The sequence below is a fragment of the Drosophila biarmipes genome, unplaced genomic scaffold (assembly GCF_025231255.1).
Source record: "Drosophila biarmipes strain raj3 unplaced genomic scaffold, RU_DBia_V1.1 ptg000004l, whole genome shotgun sequence".
NCBI lineage: Eukaryota > Metazoa > Arthropoda > Insecta > Diptera > Drosophilidae > Drosophila > Drosophila biarmipes.
This window is the reverse complement of record NW_026114526.1, coordinates 1,369,112-1,396,545: the sequence shown is the minus strand read 5'-3', so window position 1 is coordinate 1,396,545 and position 27,434 is coordinate 1,369,112. Positions and strand designations below refer to the sequence as shown.

General features: G+C 35.9%; 1 long non-coding RNA gene across 1 annotated transcript; it reads left to right on the top strand.

Moving 5' to 3' along the window:
* The first annotated feature begins 1,431 nt into the window (after positions 1-1,431).
* LOC127011656 (uncharacterized) lies at positions 1,432-26,862 on the top strand. Its single transcript, XR_007764848.1, has 3 exons — positions 1,432-1,549; positions 21,000-21,332; positions 26,662-26,862. It is a non-coding gene; the product is annotated as an uncharacterized LOC127011656 (long non-coding RNA).
* The last annotated feature ends 572 nt before the right edge of the window (positions 26,863-27,434 follow it).

Here is a 27,434-nt window from a genome sequence, read left to right as displayed (position 1 = left end):
TAGCCGGTAGGTGGCGGCCTAAAATATCCCTTTACTGCTTTTATTTTTTCCAATTTCCCTTTTGTTTCTTTAAGCTGAGTAACGGGTTATCTGATAGTCGAGGCACTAGCATTCTTCCTTGTTTTAGATTAAGGTGATGACAAAACTGCTAAAAAAGGATAGGCTCAGTCGTACAATAAGAAATGTTATTTCGGAGCAAATTGTTTAGACACATAATTTGGAGAGGGCAAAGCAATAAAGCTGAAGGCCTACCCAAATTTTGTCGGGGCCTTAGTAAGTTTTTATTACGGGCTGAAAATAACTATCATTTGTAAGTTTAATTTTTAAAAGACTTATGGGATTTTTACCCTAAATTCAAAAAATTTTATTTCTTGTTTTAAAAAATAAAACTTACATATTTATTCTCTTCTCGTTCTGTTTTGAAAACTATTTTTTTTCTAATTCTAGGAACAATCTCGCAGGCAGAGCCATCCAAACCTCCGGAGAAAGCGCTCAGTGATTTGGTGTTCATTCAGTGCTGAATGCTAATGCAGGGTATTCAGATAGAGAATCGCTGAAGCAAAATCAGCGGATTGGCATAAGCAAATCGTAACCGATGAGAGGACTTGCGAATAAATATAATTTGTACGCTAGAATACTCACTATTTTCATCCGAAAATAAATAATTTATTTAATTTTAAATAAAAAATTTTCTTACAGCAGCTTAATGCGGTTATGCAGCGGAAAAAATGTATTTAAGCTCTTACAAATTGGGATGTGCTTAGTCGATTTGCGTATGTGGTCACATTTCCGCTGAAAGAGCGCAAATCCATGTAACATGGCCGCAAAAATTTAAGCATTTAAAAAAACACGTATTTGCTAGTACACAATGATCTAAAAATGGAATCTCTCTTATTTATGTTAATTTGTTAACATGGGACCCAAGAGACGCTGGATGGCAACGTAGTTGTACCGCTGATACTGCAGGAGGGCACCTAGTGTCAGTGCAATGACTGCTCATCCAGCTGTCCCTTAGCGGTCGGACCTCCCTAAATAAGCCACCGCGTCCACATAAGCCGTCGAATGGCTGGTGTTGATGGATTTAAATGTTTTTTGGCTTTTGTGTTTCCTCTCATTTTAAAATTTGTGTTTCCATGCGGCTTTTGCACGAACACAGCCAAATATATGCATAGTCACTCTCTAAATCTGTTTTTTTTGTTGGTATTTTCGTAGCTCATTTAAGTACCCCGGTGAGACACAAACCCGACGAAAAGCGTTAGCCGCGTATTTGCCACTTGCTCACTCCTATGGCTTATGGAAAGGCGCTTGAGAAAAATTTGGTCGCTTAGGCGAAAAGAGTTCTATGTGAATAGGCTATCATCACGTTGTAATGTATCAGAATATGGTCTTCGATAACTCCGCCATCTCTATTGTTTTTTGCCATCGTCGACAAATACTATACGTAAATTTCTTATGTATACCAATCATTTATTCAGTCGATCACAAAAACCATTGGGTCAAGTGGAGTCTAACTAACTCTTAGCTATGGACATAGATGAATTCTTTTACAGTAAGTAGTTTCTCATTGTAACTGAGAACAAAACCATCTGAGTAAGATAAAATTGCAAGAACTACATACTGGTTTTACAAAAAATAGAATTATACCCTTTCAAAGGTTATTATTTCAGTCAAAAGTTAGCTACGCCTAGGATTTACTTCCGAAACCATAAAATACATACCATAAAGTAACTTCGAAAGCGTTCGTCAAAATATGGCCACATTTGTTTCCCTTCAAAGAGTCAAGTCAAGTCTTTTCATATGCTGACAACTGTTTATAAAATCAAAATTGGTCCGCACTCTAAGAGCATAAAAATCAACTGAAAATTCATATCAACGATTGAAAGCCAAAAACTAATGGATTTCTCTATGATATCACGAATGAGTATGTGATAATACTAGACTCTAACTTTTGGGCGGAAAATACACTTAAAAAAAGACATCTTGAGTGGGATTGGGCATAAAGTGACTTAAAGTGATTTAGCCATCTGAATCAATAGTAAGCTGCCAATACTAAGGTCTTAAACTCCAAATATACATTGAATCTTAGTTTTATTGAACTACATATATGATCTTAGTAAATAATTGCTTTCAAGGATTAACATAAAAATGCCTGGGGAGTCATTGATTTACGACGTTATTGTCCCTTGTTTAATGTTTTAAGCAAAGTACTTCAAAAAATTCGGAGCTGTTTAACACAATCATTTTTATAAAACCTTGAAAGTATTACACAACATGAGTATTTGGCTGTAAGTATATTTTTCTTGATACCGGTCTCCACCCGGTAAATCAGAAGACATACATATATATTACTACATACAACGGCTAAAATGTATCACTTCGGAGATACTCTTTGAAGTCACTTGTGCATTACCCCAGGAAGTGTCGCCGAAGTTACTTAAATTAGAGTCGTGTGCCATCAAATCTGAAATAAAAATTGGGTTTCTACTTATTTTGAATTTATTTTTCGTATTTGGCCTTCAGAATGTCGGAAGTGCTGCTTAACAATTTGTTTTTCTGACCAGCTTCGTTGACATAAGTAATTTACAAATAGTCAATACAATAAAAATACCAGGTTATTCGGAAAGTATGTAACAGGCAGAAGGAAGCGTTTCCGACCCCACAAATTATATATATTTATATATTCTTGATCAATGTCCGTATGAAAGCTGAGATCTTGGAATCTTTTAAACCTAGAAAGTTGGTATGTAGATTCTTGAGATTCTTGCTCAGCGCAAGTTCGTTTCATTTTTTTTATTACGTAAATGAGATTGTGTTCTCATTATTAATATAAAATGAGTGAAATCGGACGATACATTTAAAAGTTAGAGCCAAATGTATTTAGTATTTTGCAAAGTCAATTAAGCGTGCAAACCACAATCAGCAAATCAGCTGTTTTCAATAATACGCCACTGGCCGCTAGAGGCGCCACCAGTTGGTACTTTATGCTTTGTGGCGCTAGGTGCCGCAAGTATGCGCTAGATGAAGCTAGCAAAAAACTCAATTTCTTGTGCACTTCTTTTAGCTGAGTAGGGGGTATCTAATAGTAGATTAAATCGAATTAAGCATTTTTTTGCACTTTCACTGAAAGAACATTGCGCTGCGCAGGAAGCTCAATAACCACCTTAATACCAAAGCCCAAAATTGTACCTCTTATAGTTTCCGGTATCTCGCTTTGCAGCTTGACTGAACTGGTTTTTGGATAAGAAAATAAATAGAGATAAATAATCCTATCATTTCATTCTTGTCCTACCAAGCCTACCGATCCAACTAGTGGCGCTCTTAGTGGCTTAATAGCGTTTTAAAGAAAGCAGCTGATTTGCTGCAAGTGGTGCGCAAACTTAATTGACTTAAAACAATATTTATCATATTTGGTTATATCATTTAAATTAACCGGTTTTATTAAGTTTTTTCAATATTTTTTAAACTTAAAAAAAAAATCTTAAAATATTATTTAAATTAATTAATGAACTTATGTTGAACGTACGCAGTGTCGGATTCACCGAGTAGGCAACATAGGCAGCTACCTAGGGCGGCAAATTTTTAGGGGCGGCAAATTTCGACTGTTAACACTACATAAAATACTACTTTTTAATAGACACAAAAAAAATTTTTACTCTAAGGTCTTCAACTCTAACATATTGTTCAATATACTTCAAACACACAATCATTATAACCGAAAATTACAGTGCGTTTGAATTTCCCGCGCGTTCGCGGCAGCCATCTTCGCGCCAATTCGCGAAGGTACGCTCCCGATGTGCAATATCGCCGAATCACATGTAGAAAATGTGTCAATCGTGAAAATTTCTTTTAAGTTTTCATCAATTTGAATTGAAAAATCCATATATCGATAAAGAGAATAGTTATTTTTTAACTTTCAATAAAAATGAGTGACGGGCGAAATCGATGACGAGGATATAGCAAAAACCGGAAGTCAAAGTGATGCGGGTAATTCGAGTAGTTTGACCGTTCCTGAAAAAAGCCAAATTTCTGAAGAAACAACAGATTTCGCAGGTAAATTAAAGTTTCGAATTCCATGAATTTTTGTTCCTCTATAATTTACTATTTTTTTTAATTCTTTTCTCATTATTATTGGTTTAAGGTTATACTTCTGGTTTCTAGATTTTCTGTATTTTTGTTAAAAAAAAATTTGTGCGCAGATTAATAAGTACATAACATAAGCATTTGAAAAAATTTTTAGAATCTACAGAAGAGATAGCATCAGACGTTCATAACAAGTCGAAATTTTCATTCAGTGATGACCCTGCGGAATGGCTCATAAATGACGAATTACGTGATCATATCGCTAAGTATAATTATAAGAGAAATGAACATCTGGATTTTTCGCAGTCAAAAAGAGTGAACAATAATATAACGCGGTTTTTGAATTCATCTACGTTCGAAAGAAAACTTGTGAGTGGTGAAAAAACTTCCCGTGTCTGGTTAGTATATTCTGTAAGCAAAGGATCGGTATATTGTGTTCCATGCCTTCTTTTTGGCGGTGAATCTGCTTTCTCTGACAAAGATGGATTCAGTGATTGGAAAAATGCGGGCGTAAGAATGAGTCAACAAGAAAATTCTGAAAAGCATCAAACTTGTTTGAAAACTTTGAAAGATAGAGCGAGTGCTTTTCTTCGAATCGACCAAACTCTGCTCGCTGAATATGACAAAAAAGTAGTTTACTGGAAAAATGTTTTGAAACGAGTCGTCGCTGTCATTAAGAGTTTAGCTTCACGTGGCCTTGCCTTTTAGAGGGCATGAAGAAAAGTTTGGTTGTCTTCACAACGGAAACAATTTGATGCTTTTAGAATTAATAGCCGAATTCGATCCATTTTTGAAAGAGCATATTTCGAAATTTGGAAATAAAGGCATCGGTAGTACCAGTTTTCTGTCCAAAACAAATATTAGCTGATAAGATATTAAATGTAATCATTCAAGGGTCAAATGTGCGAAATATTAGTCTATCATTGTTGATTCCACCCCTGACATTTCACATGTGGATATCTGTGTCTTTTACTGCGTTACGTGAAAAAGAAGGTATGCCAGTAGAGCGTTTCGTGAAATTTCTACAAAATGCGGGCCACAAGGCTGTCGAAATGGAAAATGTTGTAATTTCTACTTTGGGTGATTTACAAATTGATATCAAAGATTGTCGAGGTCAGTCGTATGACACAGCCTGAAATATGTCCGGTATTTAAGCGGGATTGCAACAATTGATCAAAAATCGTAACGAATACGCTGAATATGTTCCCTGTGCAGCTCATTCGCTTAATTTAGTTAGAAATCACGCAGTTGAAAGTAGTTCCACAGCTGCTGCTTTTTTTAAAGATCTTCAAAGTTTATATAACTTTTTCTCAGCATCTACGAGTCGTTGGGATATTCTCCAATCTTACTGCAAGAAATCTCAGAAAATTACTGTGAAATCTCTTTCATTAACACGTTGGTCAGCTCGCAACGATGCCGTTCGCACTCTCGATCAGTATTATACTTAAATACTTCAAGCTTTGTATTACATAGAAAACGATCTTTCACAAAAAGCTGTTACACGAAATAAAGCCAAAGGTATTAGGACTCGTTTCGAATTGCTTGAAACAGCTTTTATGCAATCTTTGTGGAGTTTTTACTTTCCAAATTCAATGCTGTGAGCAAAAAATTATAATCCACGCTTACCAACCTGAATGAAGTAGTTCAATTGTATCAAAGTCTTATAAAAGTTGAAAGTGATGCACGTGATGATTTTGACTTTTTTGAAAAAAAAGCATTCGAGTTGTCAGTCAACCAAGAATACAAAACACTTCAAGGCAGGGTTAAACGTCGGAAAATTTATGAAGATGAAACAGGAACAGAGGAGGTAACATTGCTTGAAAAAATTGACTTCAGAGTCAACACGTACAATGTCATCTTTGACAATTTATTATTTGAATTACGCCAAAAAGGTGCCAAAAATATGAAGAAGTTTGCAATAAGTTCTCTGTATTGATTGATTTGAAAAACATGAATAATGTGGAAATCCGAGAAAAAGCAAAAGCTTTGCAAGAAGCATTCAATGAAGATTTGGAAAGTTGTTTGGATGATGAAGTGATTCATTTCAAAGCATATCTGAATATGATCTGGGTTTGAAAACACACACACCTATTGAAACTTTCAACTTTTTCAGATGTAAAGATCTTGTCGAAGTTTTTCCTAATGTCGACATTGCTTACAGAATTTTCCTTTCCATGGCTATCACAAACTGCTGCGGTGAGAGATCGTTTTCTTGTTTGAAACGAGTTAAAAATTACTTTAGATCAACTATTGGACAAAATCGCTTGAATTCTTTGGCTCTGTTGACAATAGAAGCGGAAGTTTTACGTGAGTTAGAATGCGATGCAATCATTTCTGATTTTGCGATTCGTAAAGCACGACGTAAGAACACATAAACCAAATAAACGCACAAACCACTGATATAAAAAACCGAATAAACGAACAAACGCACAGATATACAAATACTTATGTTAATATGTACAACTGACAAATAAGATGATATTAAAAAAGAATTCTGAACCATCACTACCTGTTTCTCTGATTGAACCCATATTCCTAATGTGGAAATTCATGCAATCGTGTAACACAAGGTAAAAAGACAATGATATAAAGGTGAAAATTAGGCTGCAGTCTAGGGCGGCAAAATCAAAACTGCCTAGGGCGGCAAATTGTCTTAATCCGCCCCTGACTATATTGGGTGCATAGGGTTGACAGTTCTGTCCGGAATTTTGGAGGAAAATATTTGGAAAGTCTAGGTAGTACAAACTTTTCTCTACTTTTTTTTTGTTTGATTTAACTACTTCTACTACTGCTGACTAATCTAAGGCATAACAACCACTCTCTTTGAACTCTCTTCTATAGGGTACACTTCTGTTGGTCTGTACTTCTCCAAATGCATTTTTAGACTAGATAGCGGTGTACGCAGCTGTCTGTCATTTATGTCTATAACTGCCCCTAGATGTCATAGTAACTTCCATTCCTAATGGTGCGTCAAAATGTTGATGAAATTTAAAAATCTATTTCCTCTACTGCTTCCAATTTTTGAAACAGTCTCGATTTTATAGGTCGTATAAACGATAAATTTGCGTTGGCCTACTCGATATTATAAAGTTGTCAGCCTCTTGTGATCGATTTGGTCCGAAATACTCGACTATCTCGATGCCCTCGATTGGTCCAAGGCCCGGCCAAGCACTCATATCCGATATCCGAATGGTGGCTGTCCGTTGCCACCCCACTGGTATTGAGAACAAACGCCCGTTCCTCTTTGAGTCATCGTATTTGGGGTCTCGTCCATATTCGCCTCTCTCTGTGTCCCTGCCGGTGCTTTTTTTTATCTGTTCTGCTGCCTGCTCTAGACTTCCCATTACCTGATCCTCATCCTCCGGTGGGTATACGTTCTTTTCCCTGATAGGTATTTTATACGCCTTTGAAATATTTGCTATGTTCATATTCCTGATATGAAAAGCGCCTTTTAATGCTGATATAAATGCATTTAAACCATTTTATCGTGCCACTTTATTATATGTCTCTTAAGGGTGGTTTCCTTACCAGAGCCTTACTCAGCGCAAAAAGTAAGGTGAATTTTCAATTTAAAATTCGCGGGCTTAATATGGCGTACTAGTTCTTTTTTTTTCGAGTTGGCAGAACTGTTGTTGACATCTTCCGGTAATTTCATGTATATGTCAGTATAAGTACTATATTTACGCTTGTGTTGACCAAACGATCAAGAGTGCAATTGTTGATTTATACAATGGCTGATTTAATAGAGCAGAAAAATTCCATCAAATTTTGTTTGCGGAATGAAATTTTTGCTGGCTGAGGATGTTGCGGAAGGCCTATGGTGATTCTACCATGTCCCAGAAAAATATTTATATGTGGTACAAAGACTTCAAAGAGGGTCAGGAACGAGTTGATGACTTGGAGCGCTCTGGACGGCCATCGACGTCAACAGACACGTCAATGAAGTGAAGGAATTAGTGCTCAAAAATCGTGGGTTGACTGTTAGACCCCTTACTGATATGATCGGAATATCAGAAGGATCTGTGAAAACCACTTTGAAAGACCATTTGGGCCTATGAAAAGTCAAGGCTCGTTTGGTACCGAAAAAAATCTTCGCGTTGATGTGTGTGAAACAATGCTTTCTGACTATCAGGACAAGCTCAAATGCATAATCTCGGGTGATGAGACCTGGATTTATGCTTACGATCCTGAAACAACAGACAAGGCGAGACCAGACCGAAAAGAGCACGTCAAAGACGTTCAAAAATCAAGGTTATGATGACAGTTTTTTTCAATTTTCGTGGTGTGGTGCACTATGAATTCCTTCCTTCTGGCCAAACTGTTATTATTTGAGCGTTATGCGTCGTGTGCGTGAAGCAATTCGTCGAAAAAGACCAGAATTATGGGCCAACCACTCTTGGTTTTTGCGATAATGCACCGTCGCACACTGCACTCGTTCTTCATGACCATTTCGCCAAGAATTCGACGCATATCGTTCCGCAACCACCGTATTCTCCTGATTTGGCTCCGTGTCACTTCTGTCTATTCCCAAAACTCGAAAGACCACTCCGGGGAACGCACTTCGATTCGATTGAAGAGATAAAAGCGGAATCGACGACGGAATTCATTTTATAAACAAATTTATCTTACCTTTTGCCCACAGTAGTACCTCCGTATATGACGTATCGAGCTTTATTTCGCATAATATGTGTCAATTCTATAATAAGGTTTAAGGGAAATTAAAGCTGTTTAAGTTGAATCCCAATTTAACGCTTCTTCCTCCATCTCCAAGACCCTGCTGGAACCACTATTTTGCTCATAATCGCCCTAAGCGGTATTTTCCCTATTGCTGTTCTCTCTTCTCCTGTTATCAACGTCAACACATGCTCAACCGTTGCCATAAACCCTGTTAGATTATCTTGTGCTCCTTTATACTCCGGAAACATTTCTATAAGCTCCAAAGTTAATAGACTCCAACAGGGTCGGGGCCGTCATGGTTTGTTGTCTTCCTTGCCCTAATTCTTCCAAAAATCTAAGTCAACATCTTCCTCATCTATCTCCTCAAACGCTTGGTTTCCCACTTTCCCTGATCTTGTCCTCGGCAGTTGTATAATTATTTGATTACTGGTATCTATTTACCCTTTCGATAGTTAATGTTCTTGGTAATTGCTCTTGTACTTCTGGTCATAACAAAATTTTCTTCTGTTTCGATTACTCATAACCCTTTGGCTTAATACTTCTTAATTTCTACTGTGCTTATGCTTAGCCGCTTACTATTGTACTCATTTTGATGGCGTGTAGGAATCGTGTCCGTGGAATGGAAACGTTTCTGTAATTATTTTGAAAAGTATTGTACTTAATGAAATGCTAATACTAGTTAAGGTGGCAATTCTGAAATAATTTGTATTATTTTATAATTTGTTCTTACATATACATTTCATCCGAATGTGGTACTGTGCAATACCCACCCTCGATTGCGGGCAGCCTTGTCTCAAATAACTTACTCACTTCTTTTTTTTAACTGGTTTTTGCAAGCTATAGCCGACCGCATTACTGTGCCATTCAGTAGTTGCGTCAGCCATGCTTCCAGTGGTTTGGCTTATGACCCCTTAGGCTAGACAACCATACTGTGCGCTACAGTATCTTATCACAACGCATTTAAATGCATTATTTTTTTTCAACACGCTATATTAATTTCCTTTTACTTAAATCTTTGTATTTATTTATTTCGCATTTATGCTTTTACCCGTCATATGCTATATAAGCACACTGTGCTACAGTGCATCTATTTTCATTTTTTTGTCACCATCTCCTTTTTACTCTCTCTACTCCCTCTTCTGTAATCTTTCCTTACAGGACTACAAAGCATGTCGACTTCCAGGCATCTTTTAATTCCTTAATGGTTCTTCTCGCTGTTTTGGGACTTCTCCTTCTTTACCGAAAGTCTCCGACTGCGCAAGTTGTGCTGGAATTTTTATAGGCTATTGTGAGCGTGGCACCAGTGGTGTCATTTCCGTTTTTTTCCCGTCGGATTTGGATTTTGTTGAAGTCTAATTACGGGAAAAATTTGAAAACAGCGGGCAGCGGGAATTGTGGTTTTTTTTTTCAAATTTGAGAAGCTTTATTTTATTTTCACTTACTCAACTTTGTAGTTTGTTTAATTGTGGGCTAACGGTTAAAATGCTAAAAATTTATTTCTATCGGTATGGTAATGATATTTACCCTTATCGGTTAACATCGCTTAAAAGTTCACACCTAACTTGGCCACCACTTGTCAAATTTTTTAGGCTGCCGTAAAACTTTAATATTTTGAATCGTATTGATGCCATTTCTTTCGACAGGACATTAAAAATAATAAAGAACAGCATCACTCCGATCCTAGAGTATTTTGGTACACCAAATACTGACAAAATTGAGCGGCAGTATAATGAAATTACGCTGGTGCAATGGGAAAATACCAATTATACTGAAAAATGTTGGAATGAAGTTCTAAAATACCGTGATTCTGGCGGAAACTGCCGGTTTCATGAATTGGCACTAGTTTCGCTACAAATGCTTTCGCTGCCTTGGTCAAATGCCTAAGTCGAGCGAGTTTTTAGTCAAGTTAATTTGATTAAAACAAAACATCGAAATAGCATGACCGTTGAAACATTAAATGCTATTTTAAGAATAAGGTACATATATATTTTTTCATTTTTAAATGAAATAATTACTTACTATTAACTTTAGGTATAGCCTACGCAGACACAATAAGTGCTGTTTTTACCACCAAATACCACCCAGCAGCCTAGCTGCAACAGAACATAGAGACAATTATCCGGGCGATGATACACAAAATATTGAACTATTGAATATAATTTAATTAATGTAAAAATAACTACATAAGTAAATTTAGTTTTCTGTTAAATTTAAATATATGCTTTTGTTAATGAAAAACCAACAACTAAAAATTGTATTAAAATCATACTTTTTTTTAAACTTTTTTCTAGGATTCCTCTTTTTTTTTGGTTGATCCAGTTTTTTTTGCTCAGGAAAAAATGACACCACCAAAAAATGGCACCGTGCTGAAATAATTTTGTGCTGCGCAAGAAACTCAAAAGTCTACTCAATATTCTAGCTTTTATAGTTTTCGAGATTTTAGGGATTATACAGACGAGCATAGTAACTTTTTTGTTTTAGAAACCTTAAAAATAAAGTGTTCAGTCAGTGCCAAAGTTATTCATTATTATTATTAGTATATTGAGATTGATTGCTCATGATACACTTAATTCCGGCCTTGTACAGGCAGTACCACACTAAAGAGATGGAACTCGTAAATCGTTGGACTTTAAATTTTACCTCCACGCTTATTTTAATTTGTTTAAATTAATTAATTTTCATTTTAAAGGGACCCTTTTATTTGTTGAGCAATTTTTTATTTTTAAAATAAATGGAACTAGGCCAGAAATAGCAAATATTATGGAAATGTTTAGGGAAGCTGAAAGCTTGGCGAACGCACCCAGATTTTGAGTGATTGTTTTACAGCAAAATAAATTTCATCAGTTTTCCTATTCGAACGTCTTCAGAAAGTGTGGAAAAAATCAATCACTGTATTGGAAAAAACACTTGGCGCTTACAGTTAAATCTCAACATTCTAGCTTTTAAAGTTTTCGAGATCTTATGGATTATACATACGAGCAGACAGACGGACATTGTTAGTTTGATTCGGCTAGTGATCCTGATATAAATATATAGATATAAAAACTCTATAATATTATTGCAAATGCGAAGGGGCAAATGGGGCTGTTGGTATACCTCTTCTTTGGCCCTATTGATTAGATTAATTTTCCCTACGATTTGAAGTTCACCAAATTTACCCATTTGACTACATGTATATGAATAAATATGCATCTATAAAAAATGCATATATATTTAGAAATCTTGCTGCAGTTAACGGCTTCGTCGAGATGAATTTAAATTCAATATGTTCAGCTTCTTATGGAAAGCTGGGTTTATGCAACTCTTTATGCCTTTAGTAATATTAATGCATTTATATTAGTTAAACTTTATTTCGTGAAGTATACTTTCATTATGTAGTCACATTGTCTAAACTGCGGGATAGTCATAGAAGAGCATGTCATAGGAGAGCATGCCAAATGGGAATTCATTCACTACATAGAATTCTTGTATATGGATATACTGTAAGAGCGTACAGTAGACACACACAAGATAGACACATCATTAATCAAAATTATGGCCTGAGGAAGGCCAGAAGTTGTTATATTAACTCTATAAAGTTGATGGTGTAAAAATGATTTTATCCAGTTTAGTAATGTCGAATCTAAGCCCAAGCGGCCCAGATTTTCCAGTAGGGCACTTTGTGGGGTTTATTTGGTATTTATCAACGAGAATTTTTAGTGGTATCTAAATGTTTGAATCTATACAATGATCCGGAATATAGGCCGCAATTCCATCACAGTCACAGAATCATTAACGTCTTCCACAACTATACGAAAATTCTCTTCTAGCACTGTTAAACTTACTAAATTCAATAGGGGAGGGATTGCATTTAAGGTTTAAATAAGACCCCTTGGATAAATTCCCTAGGAACATAGCTGATGGGACCGAAGAAGCGTTCTTCTTCGAGTTGATGAATCACCATGAAAGAGTTGAGATTATATTTTAGCCCGTTCTCAACATTCGCTATATGCTTATTGAAATGAAAATTATTTAGAAGTTCAAATTTTCGCCAAATTACTATGATCATGTTTAAGTAAAAACCTATTATAGAAATTGCATCGAAGACTTTTAAGCTTTTTTAAACCTTTCGTATACTAAGGCAACTAAAATGAATTTTGGACCATTCACCGGGCATTGTTCTTAATGATGTTTAAAATAACAACTAAAAAAGTGTCATAACACGACTCCAAACTGACTTGCGATAAATCTGACTCCCAGTTAATGGCAGAGATCTCATTTCTGATGACACAAAGGCTGGTTGAAAATAGGCCCAAAACTGTATAAGTTTATTCCTAGTAGCAATGACCTATGATGGATATCGCAATTGCTTATAGATGACTAAAGGAAAGAAAATATCAGCGTTAACGAATACTTAGTCTATAATTTTATGTAAGTTATTGTATATATTATTCACTTGTATTAAGCCCATACCTCTCGTGTGGTTGATGTATGTTGCTTGGCAGTGAAGAGTTATGCTCCGGATCCTGAGACCAAACGAGGGATGATAGATTAAAGTCTCCAATTACTCAGATATGTAGATGGTCCGGACGATTATTTTAGATGTCGGTAATGTTTTCCAGATGAGCCTTGTAAAATTTATATGAACCGTTCGGTGGTATGTATGACAGCAACAATTACACCAACCCCTAGCAAAGTGGGTTTTCGAGCTATCTATGTCTTTGCGGAACACATGTTACTAATTGGAGTCGAAGAATTCATTTGAGTAACAGGACAAGCTCAAATGCATAATCTCGGGTGATGAGACTTGGATTTATGCTTACGATCCTGAAACAACAGACAAGGCGAGACCAGACCGAAAAGAGCACGTCAAAGACGTTCAAAAATCAAGGTTATGATGACAGTTTTTTTCAATTTTCGTGGTGTGGTGCACTATGAATTCCTTCCTTCTGGCCAAACTGTTATTATTTGAGCGTTATGCGTCGTGTGCGTGAAGCAATTCGTCGAAAAAGACCAGAATTATGGGCCAACCACTTTTGGTTTTTGCATCACGATAATGCACCGTCGCACACTGCACTCGTTCTTCATGACCATTTCGCCAAGAATTCGACGCATATCGTTCCGCAACCACCGTATTCTCCTGATTTGGCTCCGTGTCACTTCTGTCTATTCCCAAAACTCGAAAGACCACTCCGGGGAACGCACTTCGATTCGATTGAAGAGATAAAAGCGGAATCGACGACGGAATTCATTTTATAAACAAATTTATCTTACCTTTTGCCCACAGTAGTACCTCCGTATATGACGTATCGAGCTTTATTTCGCATAATATGTGTCAATTCTATAATAAGGTTTAAGGGAAATTAAAGCTGTTTAAGTTGAATCCCAATTTAACGCTTCTTCCTCCATCTCCAAGACCCTGCTGGAACCACTATTTTGCTCATAATCGCCCTAAGCGGTATTTTCCCTATTGCTGTTCTCTCTTCTCCTGTTATCAACGTCAACACATGCTCAACCGTTGCCATAAACCCTGTTAGATTATCTTGTGCTCCTTTATACTCCGGAAACATTTCTATAAGCTCCAAAGTTAATAGACTCCAACAGGGTCGGGGCCGTCATGGTTTGTTGTCTTCCTTGCCCTAATTCTTCCAAAAATCTAAGTCAACATCTTCCTCATCTATCTCCTCAAACGCTTGGTTTCCCACTTTCCCTGATCTTGTCCTCGGCAGTTGTATAATTATTTGATTACTGGTATCTATTTACCCTTTCGATAGTTAATGTTCTTGGTAATTGCTCTTGTACTTCTGGTCATAACAAAATTTTCTTCTGTTTCGATTACTCATAACCCTTTGGCTTAATACTTCTTAATTTCTACTGTGCTTATGCTTAGCCGCTTACTATTGTACTCATTTTGATGGCGTGTAGGAATCGTGTCCGTGGAATGGAAACGTTTCTGTAATTATTTTGAAAAGTATTGTACTTAATGAAATGCTAATACTAGTTAAGGTGGCAATTCTGAAATAATTTGTATTATTTTATAATTTGTTCTTACATATACATTTCATCCGAATGTGGTACTGTGCAATACCCACCCTCGATTGCGGGCAGCCTTGTCTCAAATAACTTACTCACTTCTTTTTTTTAACTGGTTTTTGCAAGCTATAGCCGACCGCATTACTGTGCCATTCAGTAGTTGCGTCAGCCATGCTTCCAGTGGTTTGGCTTATGACCCCTTAGGCTAGACAACCATACTGTGCGCTACAGTATCTTATCACAACGCATTTAAATGCATTATTTTTTTTCAACACGCTATATTAATTTCCTTTTACTTAAATCTTTGTCTTTATTTATTTCGCATTTATGCTTTTACCCGTCATATGCTATATAAGCACACTGTGCTACAGTGCATCTATTTTCATTTTTTTGTCACCATCTCCTTTTTACTCTCTCTACTCCCTCTTCTGTAATCTTTCCTTACAGGACTACAAAGCATGTCGACTTCCAGGCATCTTTTAATTCCTTAATGGTTCTTCTCGCTGTTTTGGGACTTCTCCTTCTTTACCGAAAGTCTCCGACTGCGCAAGTTGTGCTGGAATTTTTATAGGCTATTGTGAGCGTGGCACCAGTGGTGTCATTTCCGTTTTTTCCCGTCGGATTTGGATTTTGTTGAAGTCTAATTACGGGAAAAATTTGAAAACAGCGGGCAGCGGGAATTGTGGTTTTTTTTTCAAATTTGAGAAGCTTTATTTTATTTTCACTTACTCAACTTTGTAGTTTGTTTAATTGTGGGCTAACGGTTAAAATGCTAAAAATTTATTTCTATCGGTATGGTAATGATATTTACCCTTATCGGTTAACATCGCTTAAAAGTTCACACCTAACTTGGCCACCACTTGTCAAATTTTTTAGGCTGCCGTAAAACTTTAATATTTTGAATCGTATTGATGCCATTTCTTTCGACAGGACATTAAAAATAATAAAGAACAGCATCACTCCGATCCTAGAGTATTTTGGTACACCAAATACTGACAAAATTGAGCGGCAGTATAATGAAATTACGCTGGTGCAATGGGAAAATACCAATTATACTGAAAAATGTTGGAATGAAGTTCTAAAATACCGTGATTCTGGCGGAAACTGACGGTTTCATGAATTGGCACTAGTTTCGCTACAAATGCTTTCGCTGCCTTGGTCAAATGCCTAAGTCGAGCGAGTTTTTAGTCAAGTTAATTTGATTAAAACAAAACATCGAAATAGCATGACCGTTGAAACATTAAATGCTATTTTAAGAATAAGGTACATATATATTTTTTCATTTTTAAATGAAATAATTACTTACTATTAACTTTAGGTATAGCCTACGCAGACACAATAAGTGCTGTTTTTACCACCAAATACCACCCAGCAGCCTAGCTGCAACAGAACATAGAGACAATTATCCGGGCGATGATACACAAAATATTGAACTATTGAATATAATTTAATTAATGTAAAAATAACTACATAAGTAAATTTAGTTTTCTGTTAAATTTAAATATATGCTTTTGTTAATGAAAAACCAACAACTAAAAATTGTATTAAAATCATACTTTTTTTTAAACTTTTTTCTAGGATTCCTCTTTTTTTTTGGTTGATCCAGTTTTTTTTGCTCAGGAAAAAATGACACCACCAAAAAATGGCACCGTGCTGAAATAATTTTGTGCTGCGCAAGAAACTCAAAAGTCTACTCAATATTCTAGCTTTTATAGTTTTCGAGATTTTAGGGATTATACAGACGAGCATAGTAACTTTTTTGTTTTAGAAACCTTAAAAATAAAGTGTTCAGTCAGTGCCAAAGTTATTCATTATTATTATTAGTATATTGAGATTGATTGCTCATGATACACTTAATTCCGGCCTTGTACAGGCAGTACCACACTAAAGAGATGGAACTCGTAAATCGTTGGACTTTAAATTTTACCTCCACGCTTATTTTAATTTGTTTAAATTAATTAATTTTCATTTTAAAAAGACCCTTTTATTTGTTGAGCAGTTTTTTTTTTTTTAATAAATGGAACTAGGCCAGAAATAGCAAATATTATGGAAATGTTTAGGGAAGCTGAAAGCTTGGCGAACGCACCCAGATTTTGAGTGATTGTTTTACAGCAAAATAAATTTCATCAGTTTTCCTATTCGAACGTCTTCAGAAAGTGTGGAAAAAATCAATCACTGTATTGGAAAAAACACTTGGCGCTTACAGTTAAATCTCAACATTCTAGCTTTTAAAGTTTTCGAGATCTTATGGATTATACATACGAGCAGACAGACGGACATTGTTAGTTTGATTCGGCTAGTGATCCTGATATAAATATATAGATATAAAAACTCTATAATATTATTGCAAATGCGAAGGGGCAAATGGGGCTGTTGGTATACCTCTTCTTTGGCCCTATTGATTAGATTAATTTTCCCTACGATTTGAAGTTCACCAAATTTACCCATTTGACTACATGTATATGAATAAATATGCATCTATAAAAAATGCATATATATTTAGAAATCTTGCTGCAGTTAACGGCTTCGTCGAGATGAATTTAAATTCAATATGTTCAGCTTCTTATGGAAAGCTGGGTTTATGCAACTCTTTATGCCTTTAGTAATATTAATGCATTTATATTAGTTAAACTTTATTTCGTGAAGTATACTTTCATTATGTAGTCACATTGTCTAAACTGCGGGATAGTCATAGAAGAGCATGTCATAGGAGAGCATGCCAAATGGGAATTCATTCACTACATAGAATTCTTGTATATGGATATACTGTAAGAGCGTACAGTAGACACACACAAGATAGACACATCATTAATCAAAATTATGGCCTGAGGAAGGCCAGAAGTTGTTATATTAACTCTATAAAGTTGATGGTGTAAAAATGATTTTATCCAGTTTAGTAATGTCGAATCTAAGCCCAAGCGGCCCAGATTTTCCAGTAGGGCACTTTGTGGGGTTTATTTGGTATTTATCAACGAGAATTTTTAGTGGTATCTAAATGTTTGAATCTATACAATGATCCGGAATATAGGCCGCAATTCCATCACAGTCACAGAATCATTAACGTCTTCCACAACTATACGAAAATTCTCTTCTAGCACTGTTAAACTTACTAAATTCAATAGGGGAGGGATTGCATTTAAGGTTTAAATAAGACCCCTTGGATAAATTCCCTAGGAACATAGCTGATGGGACCGAAGAAGCGTTCTTCTTCGAGTTGATGAATCACCATGAAAGAGTTGAGATTATATTTTAGCCCGTTCTCAACATTCGCTATATGCTTATTGAAATGAAAATTATTTAGAAGTTCAAATTTTCGCCAAATTACTATGATCATGTTTAAGTAAAAACCTATTATAGAAATTGCATCGAAGACTTTTAAGCTTTTTTAAACCTTTCGTATACTAAGGCAACTAAAATGAATTTTGGACCATTCACCGGGCATTGTTCTTAATGATGTTTAAAATAACAACTAAAAAAGTGTCATAACACGACTCCAAACTGACTTGCGATAAATCTGACTCCCAGTTAATGGCAGAGATCTCATTTCTGATGACACAAAGGCTGGTTGAAAATAGGCCCAAAACTGTATAAGTTTATTCCTAGTAGCAATGACCTATGATGGATATCGCAATTGCTTATAGATGACTAAAGGAAAGAAAATATCAGCGTTAACGAATACTTAGTCTATAATTTTATGTAAGTTATTGTATATATTATTCACTTGTATTAAGCCCATACCTCTCGTGTGGTTGATGTATGTTGCTTGGCAGTGAAGAGTTATGCTCCGGATCCTGAGACCAAACGAGGGATGATAGATTAAAGTCTCCAATTACGCAGATATGTAGATGGTCCGGACGATTATTTTAGATGTCGGTAATGTTTTCCAGATGAGCCTTGTAAAATTTATATGAACCATTCGGTGGTATGTATGACAGCAACAATTACACCAACCCCTAGCACAGTGGGTTTTCGAGCTATCTATGTCTTTGCGGAACACATGTTACAAATTGGAGTCGAAGAATTCATTTGAGTAACAGGACAAGCTCAAATGCATAATCTCGGGTGATGAGACTTGGATTTATGCTTACGATCCTGAAACAACAGACAAGGCGAGACCAGACCGAAAAGAGCACGTCAAAGACGTTCAAAAATCAAGGTTATGATGACAGTTTTTTTCAATTTTCGTGGTGTGGTGCACTATGAATTCCTTCCTTCTGGCCAAACTGTTATTATTTGAGCGTTATGCGTCGTGTGCGTGAAGCAATTCGTCGAAAAAGACCAGAATTATGGGCCAACCACTCTTGGTTTTTGCATCACGATAATGCACCGTCGCACACTGCACTCGTTCTTCATGACCATTTCGCCAAGAATTCGACGCATATCGTTCCGCAACCACCGTATTCTCCTGATTTGGCTCCGTGTCACTTCAGTCTATTCCCAAAAATCGAAAGACCACTCCGGGGAACGCACTTCGATTCGATTGAAGAGATAAAAGCGGAATCGACGACGGAATTCATTTTATAAACAAATTTATCTTACCTTTTGCCCACAGTAGTACCTCCGTATATGACGTATCGAGCTTTATTTCGCATAATATGTGTCAATTCTATAATAAGGTTTAAGGGAAATTAAAGCTGTTTAAGTTGAATCCCAATTTAACGCTTCTTCCTCCATCTCCAAGACCCTGCTGGAACCACTATTTTGCTCATAATCGCCCTAAGCGGTATTTTCCCTATTGCTGTTCTCTCTTCTCCTGTTATCAACGTCAACACATGCTCAACCGTTGCCATAAACCCTGTTAGATTATCTTGTGCTCCTTTATACTCCGGAAACATTTCTATAAGCTCCAAAGTTAATAGACTCCAACAGGGTCGGGGCCGTCATGGTTTGTTGTCTTCCTTGCCCTAATTCTTCCAAAAATCTAAGTCAACATCTTCCTCATCTATCTCCTCAAACGCTTGGTTTCCCACTTTCCCTGATCTTGTCCTCGGCAGTTGTATAATTATTTGATTACTGGTATCTATTTACCCTTTCGATAGTTAATGTTCTTGGTAATTGCTCTTGTACTTCTGGTCATAACAAAATTTTCTTCTGTTTCGATTACTCATAACCCTTTGGCTTAATACTTCTTAATTTCTACTGTGCTTATGCTTAGCCGCTTACTATTGTACTCATTTTGATGGCGTGTAGGAATCGTGTCCGTGGAATGGAAACGTTTCTGTAATTATTTTGAAAAGTATTGTACTTAATGAAATGCTAATACTAGTTAAGGTGGCAATTCTGAAATAATTTGTATTATTTTATAATTTGTTCTTACATATACATTTCATCCGAATGTGGTACTGTGCAATACCCACCCTCGATTGCGGGCAGCCTTGTCTCAAATAACTTACTCACTTCTTTTTTTTAACTGGTTTTTGCAAGCTATAGCCGACCGCATTACTGTGCCATTCAGTAGTTGCGTCAGCCATGCTTCCAGTGGTTTGGCTTATGACCCCTTAGGCTAGACAACCATACTGTGCGCTACAGTATCTTATCACAACGCATTTAAATGCATTATTTTTTTTCAACACGCTATATTAATTTCCTTTTACTTAAATCTTTGTCTTTATTTATTTCGCATTTATGCTTTTACCCGTCATATGCTATATAAGCACACTGTGCTACAGTGCATCTATTTTCATTTTTTTGTCACCATCTCCTTTTTACTCTCTCTACTCCCTCTTCTGTAATCTTTCCTTACAGGACTACAAAGCATGTCGACTTCCAGGCATCTTTTAATTCCTTAATGGTTCTTCTCGCTGTTTTGGGACTTCTCCTTCTTTACCGAAAGTCTCCGACTGCGCAAGTTGTGCTGGAATTTTTATAGGCTATTGTGAGCGTGGCACCAGTGGTGTCATTTCCGTTTTTTCCCGTCGGATTTGGATTTTGTTGAAGTCTAATTACGGGAAAAATTTGAAAACAGCGGGCAGCGGGAATTGTGGTTTTTTTTTTTCAAATTTGAGAAGCTTTATTTTATTTTCACTTACTCAACTTTGTAGTTGTTTTAATTGTGGGCTAACGGTTAAAATGCTAAAAATTTATTTCTATCGGTATGGTATTGATATTTACCCTTATCGGTTAACATCGCTTAAAAGTTCACACCTAACTTGGCCACCACTTGTCAAATTTTTTAGGCTGCCGTAAAACTTTAATATTTTGAATCGTATTGATGCCATTTCTTTCGACAGGACATTAAAAATAATAAAGAACAGCATCACTCCGATCCTAGAGTATTTTGGTACACCAAATACTGACAAAATTGAGCGGCAGTATAATGAAATTACGCTGGTGCAATGGGAAAATACCAATTATACTGAAAAATGTTGGAATGAAGTTCTAAAATACCGTGATTCTGGCGGAAACTGCCGGTTTCATGAATTGGCACTAGTTTCGCTACAAATGCTTTCGCTGCCTTGGTCAAATGCCTAAGTCGAGCGAGTTTTTAGTCAAGTTAATTTGATTAAAACAAAACATCGAAATAGCATGACCGTTGAAACATTAAATGCTATTTTAAGAATAAGGTACATATATATTTTTTCATTTTTAAATGAAATAATTACTTACTATTAACTTTAGGTATAGCCTACGCAGACACAATAAGTGCTGTTTTTACCACCAAATACCACCCAGCAGCCTAGCTGCAACAGAACATAGAGACAATTATCCGGGCGATGATACACAAAATATTGAACTATTGAATATAATTTAATTAATGTAAAAATAACTACATAAGTAAATTTAGTTTTCTGTTAAATTTAAATATATGCTTTTGTTAATGAAAAACCAACAACTAAAAATTGTATTAAAATCATACTTTTTTTTAAACTTTTTTCTAGGATTCCTCTTTTTGTTTGGTTGATCCAGTTTTTTTTGCTCAGGAAAAAATGACACCACCAAAAAATGGCACCGTGCTGAAATAATTTTGTGCTGCGCAAGAAACTCAAAAGTCTACTCAATATTCTAGCTTTTATAGTTTTCGAGATTTTAGGGATTATACAGACGAGCATAGTAACTTTTTTGTTTTAGAAACCTTAAAAATAAAGTGTTCAGTCAGTGCCAAAGTTATTCATTATTATTATTAGTATATTGAGATTGATTGCTCATGATACACTTAATTCCGGCCTTGTACAGGCAGTACCACACTAAAGAGATGGAACTCGTAAATCGTTGGACTTTAAATTTTACCTCCACGCTTATTTTAATTTGTTTAAATTAATTAATTTTCATTTTAAAGGGACCCTTTTATTTGTTGAGCAGTTTTTTATTTTTAAAATAAATGGAACTAGGCCAGAAATAGCAAATATTATGGAAATGTTTAGGGAAGCTGAAAGCTTGGCGAACGCACCCAGATTTTGAGTGATTGTTTTACAGCAAAATAAATTTCATCAGTTTTCCTATTCGAACGTCTTCAGAAAGTGTGGAAAAAATCAATCACTGTATTGGAAAAAACACTTGGCGCTTACAGTTAAATCTCAACATTCTAGCTTTTAAAGTTTTCGAGATCTTATGGATTATACATACGAGCAGACAGACGGACATTGTTAGTTTGATTCGGCTAGTGATCCTGATATAAATATATAGATATAAAAACTCTATAATATTATTGCAAATGCGAAGGGGCAAATGGGGCTGTTGGTATACCTCTTCTTTGGCCCTATTGATTAGATTAATTTTCCCTACGATTTGAAGTTCACCAAATTTACCCATTTGACTACATGTATATGAATAAATATGCATCTATAAAAAATGCATATATATTTAGAAATCTTGCTGCAGTTAACGGCTTCGTCGAGATGAATTTAAATTCAATATGTTCAGCTTCTTATGGAAAGCTGGGTTTATGCAACTCTTTATGCCTTTAGTAATATTAATGCATTTATATTAGTTAAACTTTATTTCGTGAAGTATACTTTCATTATGTAGTCACATTGTCTAAACTGCGGGATAGTCATAGAAGAGCATGTCATAGGAGAGCATGCCAAATGGGAATTCATTCACTACATAGAATTCTTGTATATGGATATACTGTAAGAGCGTACAGTAGACACACACAAGATAGACACATCATTAATCAAAATTATGGCCTGAGGAAGGCCAGAAGTTGTTATATTAACTCTATAAAGTTGATGGTGTAAAAATGATTTTATCCAGTTTAGTAATGTCGAATCTAAGCCCAAGCGGCCCAGATTTTCCAGTAGGGCACTTTGTGGGGTTTATTTGGTATTTATCAACGAGAATTTTTAGTGGTATCTAAATGTTTGAATCTATACAATGATCCGGAATATAGGCCGCAATTCCATCACAGTCACAGAATCATTAACGTCTTCCACAACTATACGAAAATTCTCTTCTAGCACTGTTAAACTTACTAAATTCAATAGGGGAGGGATTGCATTTAAGGTTTAAATAAGACCCCTTGGATAAATTCCCTAGGAACATAGCTGATGGGACCGAAGAAGCGTTCTTCTTCGAGTTGATGAATCACCATGAAAGAGTTGAGATTATATTTTAGCCCGTTCTCAACATTCGCTATATGCTTATTGAAATGAAAATTATTTAGAAGTTCAAATTTTCGCCAAATTACTATGATCATGTTTAAGTAAAAACCTATTATAGAAATTGCATCGAAGACTTTTAAGCTTTTTTAAACCTTTCGTATACTAAGGCAACTAAAATGAATTTTGGACCATTCACCGGGCATTGTTCTTAATGATGTTTAAAATAACAACTAAAAAAGTGTCATAACACGACTCCAAACTGACTTGCGATAAATCTGACTCCCAGTTAATGGCAGAGATCTCATTTCTGATGACACAAAGGCTGGTTGAAAATAGGCCCAAAACTGTATAAGTTTATTCCTAGTAGCAATGACCTATGATGGATATCGCAATTGCTTATAGATGACTAAAGGAAAGAAAATATCAGCGTTAACGAATACTTAGTCTATAATTTTATGTAAGTTATTGTATATATTATTCACTTGTATTAAGCCCATACCTCTCGTGTGGTTGATGTATGTTGCTTGGCAGTGAAGAGTTATGCTCCGGATCCTGAGACCAAACGAGGGATGATAGATTAAAGTCTCCAATTACGCAGATATGTAGATGGTCCGGACGATTATTTTAGATGTCGGTAATGTTTTCCAGATGAGCCTTGTAAAATTTATATGAACCATTCGGTGGTATGTATGACAGCAACAATTACACCAACCCCTAGCACAGTGGGTTTTCGAGCTATCTATGTCTTTGCGGAACACATGTTACAAATTGGAGTCGAAGAATTCATTTGAGTAACAGGACAAGCTCAAATGCATAATCTCGGGTGATGAGACTTGGATTTATGCTTACGATCCTGAAACAACAGACAAGGCGAGACCAGACCGAAAAGAGCACGTCAAAGACGTTCAAAAATCAAGGTTATGATGACAGTTTTTTTCAATTTTCGTGGTGTGGTGCACTATGAATTCCTTCCTTCTGGCCAAACTGTTATTATTTGAGCGTTATGCGTCGTGTGCGTGAAGCAATTCGTCGAAAAAGACCAGAATTATGGGCCAACCACTCTTGGTTTTTGCATCACGATAATGCACCGTCGCACACTGCACTCGTTCTTCATGACCATTTCGCCAAGAATTCGACGCATATCGTTCCGCAACCACCGTATTCTCCTGATTTGGCTCCGTGTCACTTCAGTCTATTCCCAAAAATCGAAAGACCACTCCGGGGAACGCACTTCGATTCGATTGAAGAGATAAAAGCGGAATCGACGACGGAATTCATTTTATAAACAAATTTATCTTACCTTTTGCCCACAGTAGTACCTCCGTATATGACGTATCGAGCTTTATTTCGCATAATATGTGTCAATTCTATAATAAGGTTTAAGGGAAATTAAAGCTGTTTAAGTTGAATCCCAATTTAACGCTTCTTCCTCCATCTCCAAGACCCTGCTGGAACCACTATTTTGCTCATAATCGCCCTAAGCGGTATTTTCCCTATTGCTGTTCTCTCCTCTTCAACCGTTGCCATAAACCCTGTTAGATTATCTTGTGCTCCTTTATACTCCGGAAACATTTCTATAAGCTCCAAAGTTAATAGACTCCAACAGGGTCGGGGCCGTCATGGTTTGTTGTCTTCCTTGCCCTAATTCTTCCAAAAATCTAAGTCAACATCTTCCTCATCTATCTCCTCAAACGCTTGGTTTCCCACTTTCCCTGATCTTGTCCTCGGCAGTTGTATAATTATTTGATTACTGGTATCTATTTACCCTTTCGATAGTTAATGTTCTTGGTAATTGCTCTTGTACTTCTGGTCATAACAAAATTTTCTTCTGTTTCGATTACTCATAACCCTTTGGCTTAATACTTCTTAATTTCTACTGTGCTTATGCTTAGCCGCTTACTATTGTACTCATTTTGATGGCGTGTAGGAATCGTGTCCGTGGAATGGAAACGTTTCTGTAATTATTTTGAAAAGTATTGTACTTAATGAAATGCTAATACTAGTTAAGGTGGCAATTCTGAAATAATTTGTATTATTTTATAATTTGTTCTTACATATACATTTCATCCGAATGTGGTACTGTGCAATACCCACCCTCGATTGCGGGCAGCCTTGTCTCAAATAACTTACTCACTTCTTTTTTTTAACTGGTTTTTGCAAGCTATAGCCGACCGCATTACTGTGCCATTCAGTAGTTGCGTCAGCCATGCTTCCAGTGGTTTGGCTTATGACCCCTTAGGCTAGACAACCATACTGTGCGCTACAGTATCTTATCACAACGCATTTAAATGCATTATTTTTTTTCAACACGCTATATTAATTTCCTTTTACTTAAATCTTTGTCTTTATTTATTTCGCATTTATGCTTTTACCCGTCATATGCTATATAAGCACACTGTGCTACAGTGCATCTATTTTCATTTTTTTGTCACCATCTCCTTTTTACTCTCTCTACTCCCTCTTCTGTAATCTTTCCTTACAGGACTACAAAGCATGTCGACTTCCAGGCATCTTTTAATTCCTTAATGGTTCTTCTCGCTGTTTTGGGACTTCTCCTTCTTTACCGAAAGTCTCCGACTGCGCAAGTTGTGCTGGAATTTTTATAGGCTATTGTGAGCGTGGCACCAGTGGTGTCATTTCCGTTTTTTCCCGTCGGATTTGGATTTTGTTGAAGTCTAATTACGGGAAAAATTTGAAAACAGCGGGCAGCGGGAATTGTGGTTTTTTTTCAAATTTGAGAAGCTTTATTTTATTTTCACTTACTCAACTTTGTAGTTGTTTTAATTGTGGGCTAACGGTTAAAATGCTAAAAATTTATTTCTATCGGTATGGTAATGATATTTACCCTTATCGGTTAACATCGCTTAAAAGTTCACACCTAACTTGGCCACCACTTGTCAAATTTTTTAGGCTGCCGTAAAACTTTAATATTTTGAATCGTATTGATGCCATTTCTTTCGACAGGACATTAAAAATAATAAAGAACAGCATCACTCCGATCCTAGAGTATTTTGGTACACCAAATACTGACAAAATTGAGCGGCAGTATAATGAAATTACGCTGGTGCAATGGGAAAATACCAATTATACTGAAAAATGTTGGAATGAAGTTCTAAAATACCGTGATTCTGGCGGAAACTGCCGGTTTCATGAATTGGCACTAGTTTCGCTACAAATGCTTTCGCTGCCTTGGTAAAATGCCTAAGTCGAGCGAGTTTTTAGTCAAGTTAATTTGATTAAAACAAAACATCGAAATAGCATGACCGTTGAAACATTAAATGCTATTTTAAGAATAAGGTACATATATATTTTTTCATTTTTAAATGAAATAATTACTTACTATTAACTTTAGGTATAGCCTACGCAGACACAATAAGTGCTGTTTTTACCACCAAATACCACCCAGCAGCCTAGCTGCAACAGAACATAGAGACAATTATCCGGGCGATGATACACAAAATATTGAACTATTGAATATAATTTAATTAATGTAAAAATAACTACATAAGTAAATTTAGTTTTCTGTTAAATTTAAATATATGCTTTTGTTAATGAAAAACCAACAACTAAAAATTGTATTAAAATCATACTTTTTTTTAAACTTTTTTCTAGGATTCCTCTTTTTTTTTGGTTGATCCAGTTTTTTTTGCTCAGGAAAAAATGACACCACTACGTGGCACCGTGCTGAAATAATTTTGTGCTGCGCAAGAAACTCAAAAGTCTACTCAATATTCTAGCTTTTATAGTTTTCGAGATTTTAGGGATTATACAGACGAGCATAGTAACTTTTTTGTTTTAGAAACCTTAAAAATAAAGTGTTCAGTCAGTGCCAAAGTTATTCATTATTATTATTAGTATATTGAGATTGATTGCTCATGATACACTTAATTCCGGCCTTGTACAGGCAGTACCACACTAAAGAGATGGAACTCGTAAATCGTTGGACTTTAAATTTTACCTCCACGCTTATTTTAATTTGTTTAAATTAATTAATTTTCATTTTAAAGGGACCCTTTTATTTGTTGAGCAGTTTTTTATTTTTAAAATAAATGGAACTAGGCCAGAAATAGCAAATATTATGGAAATGTTTAGGGAAGCTGAAAGCTTGGCGAACGCACCCAGATT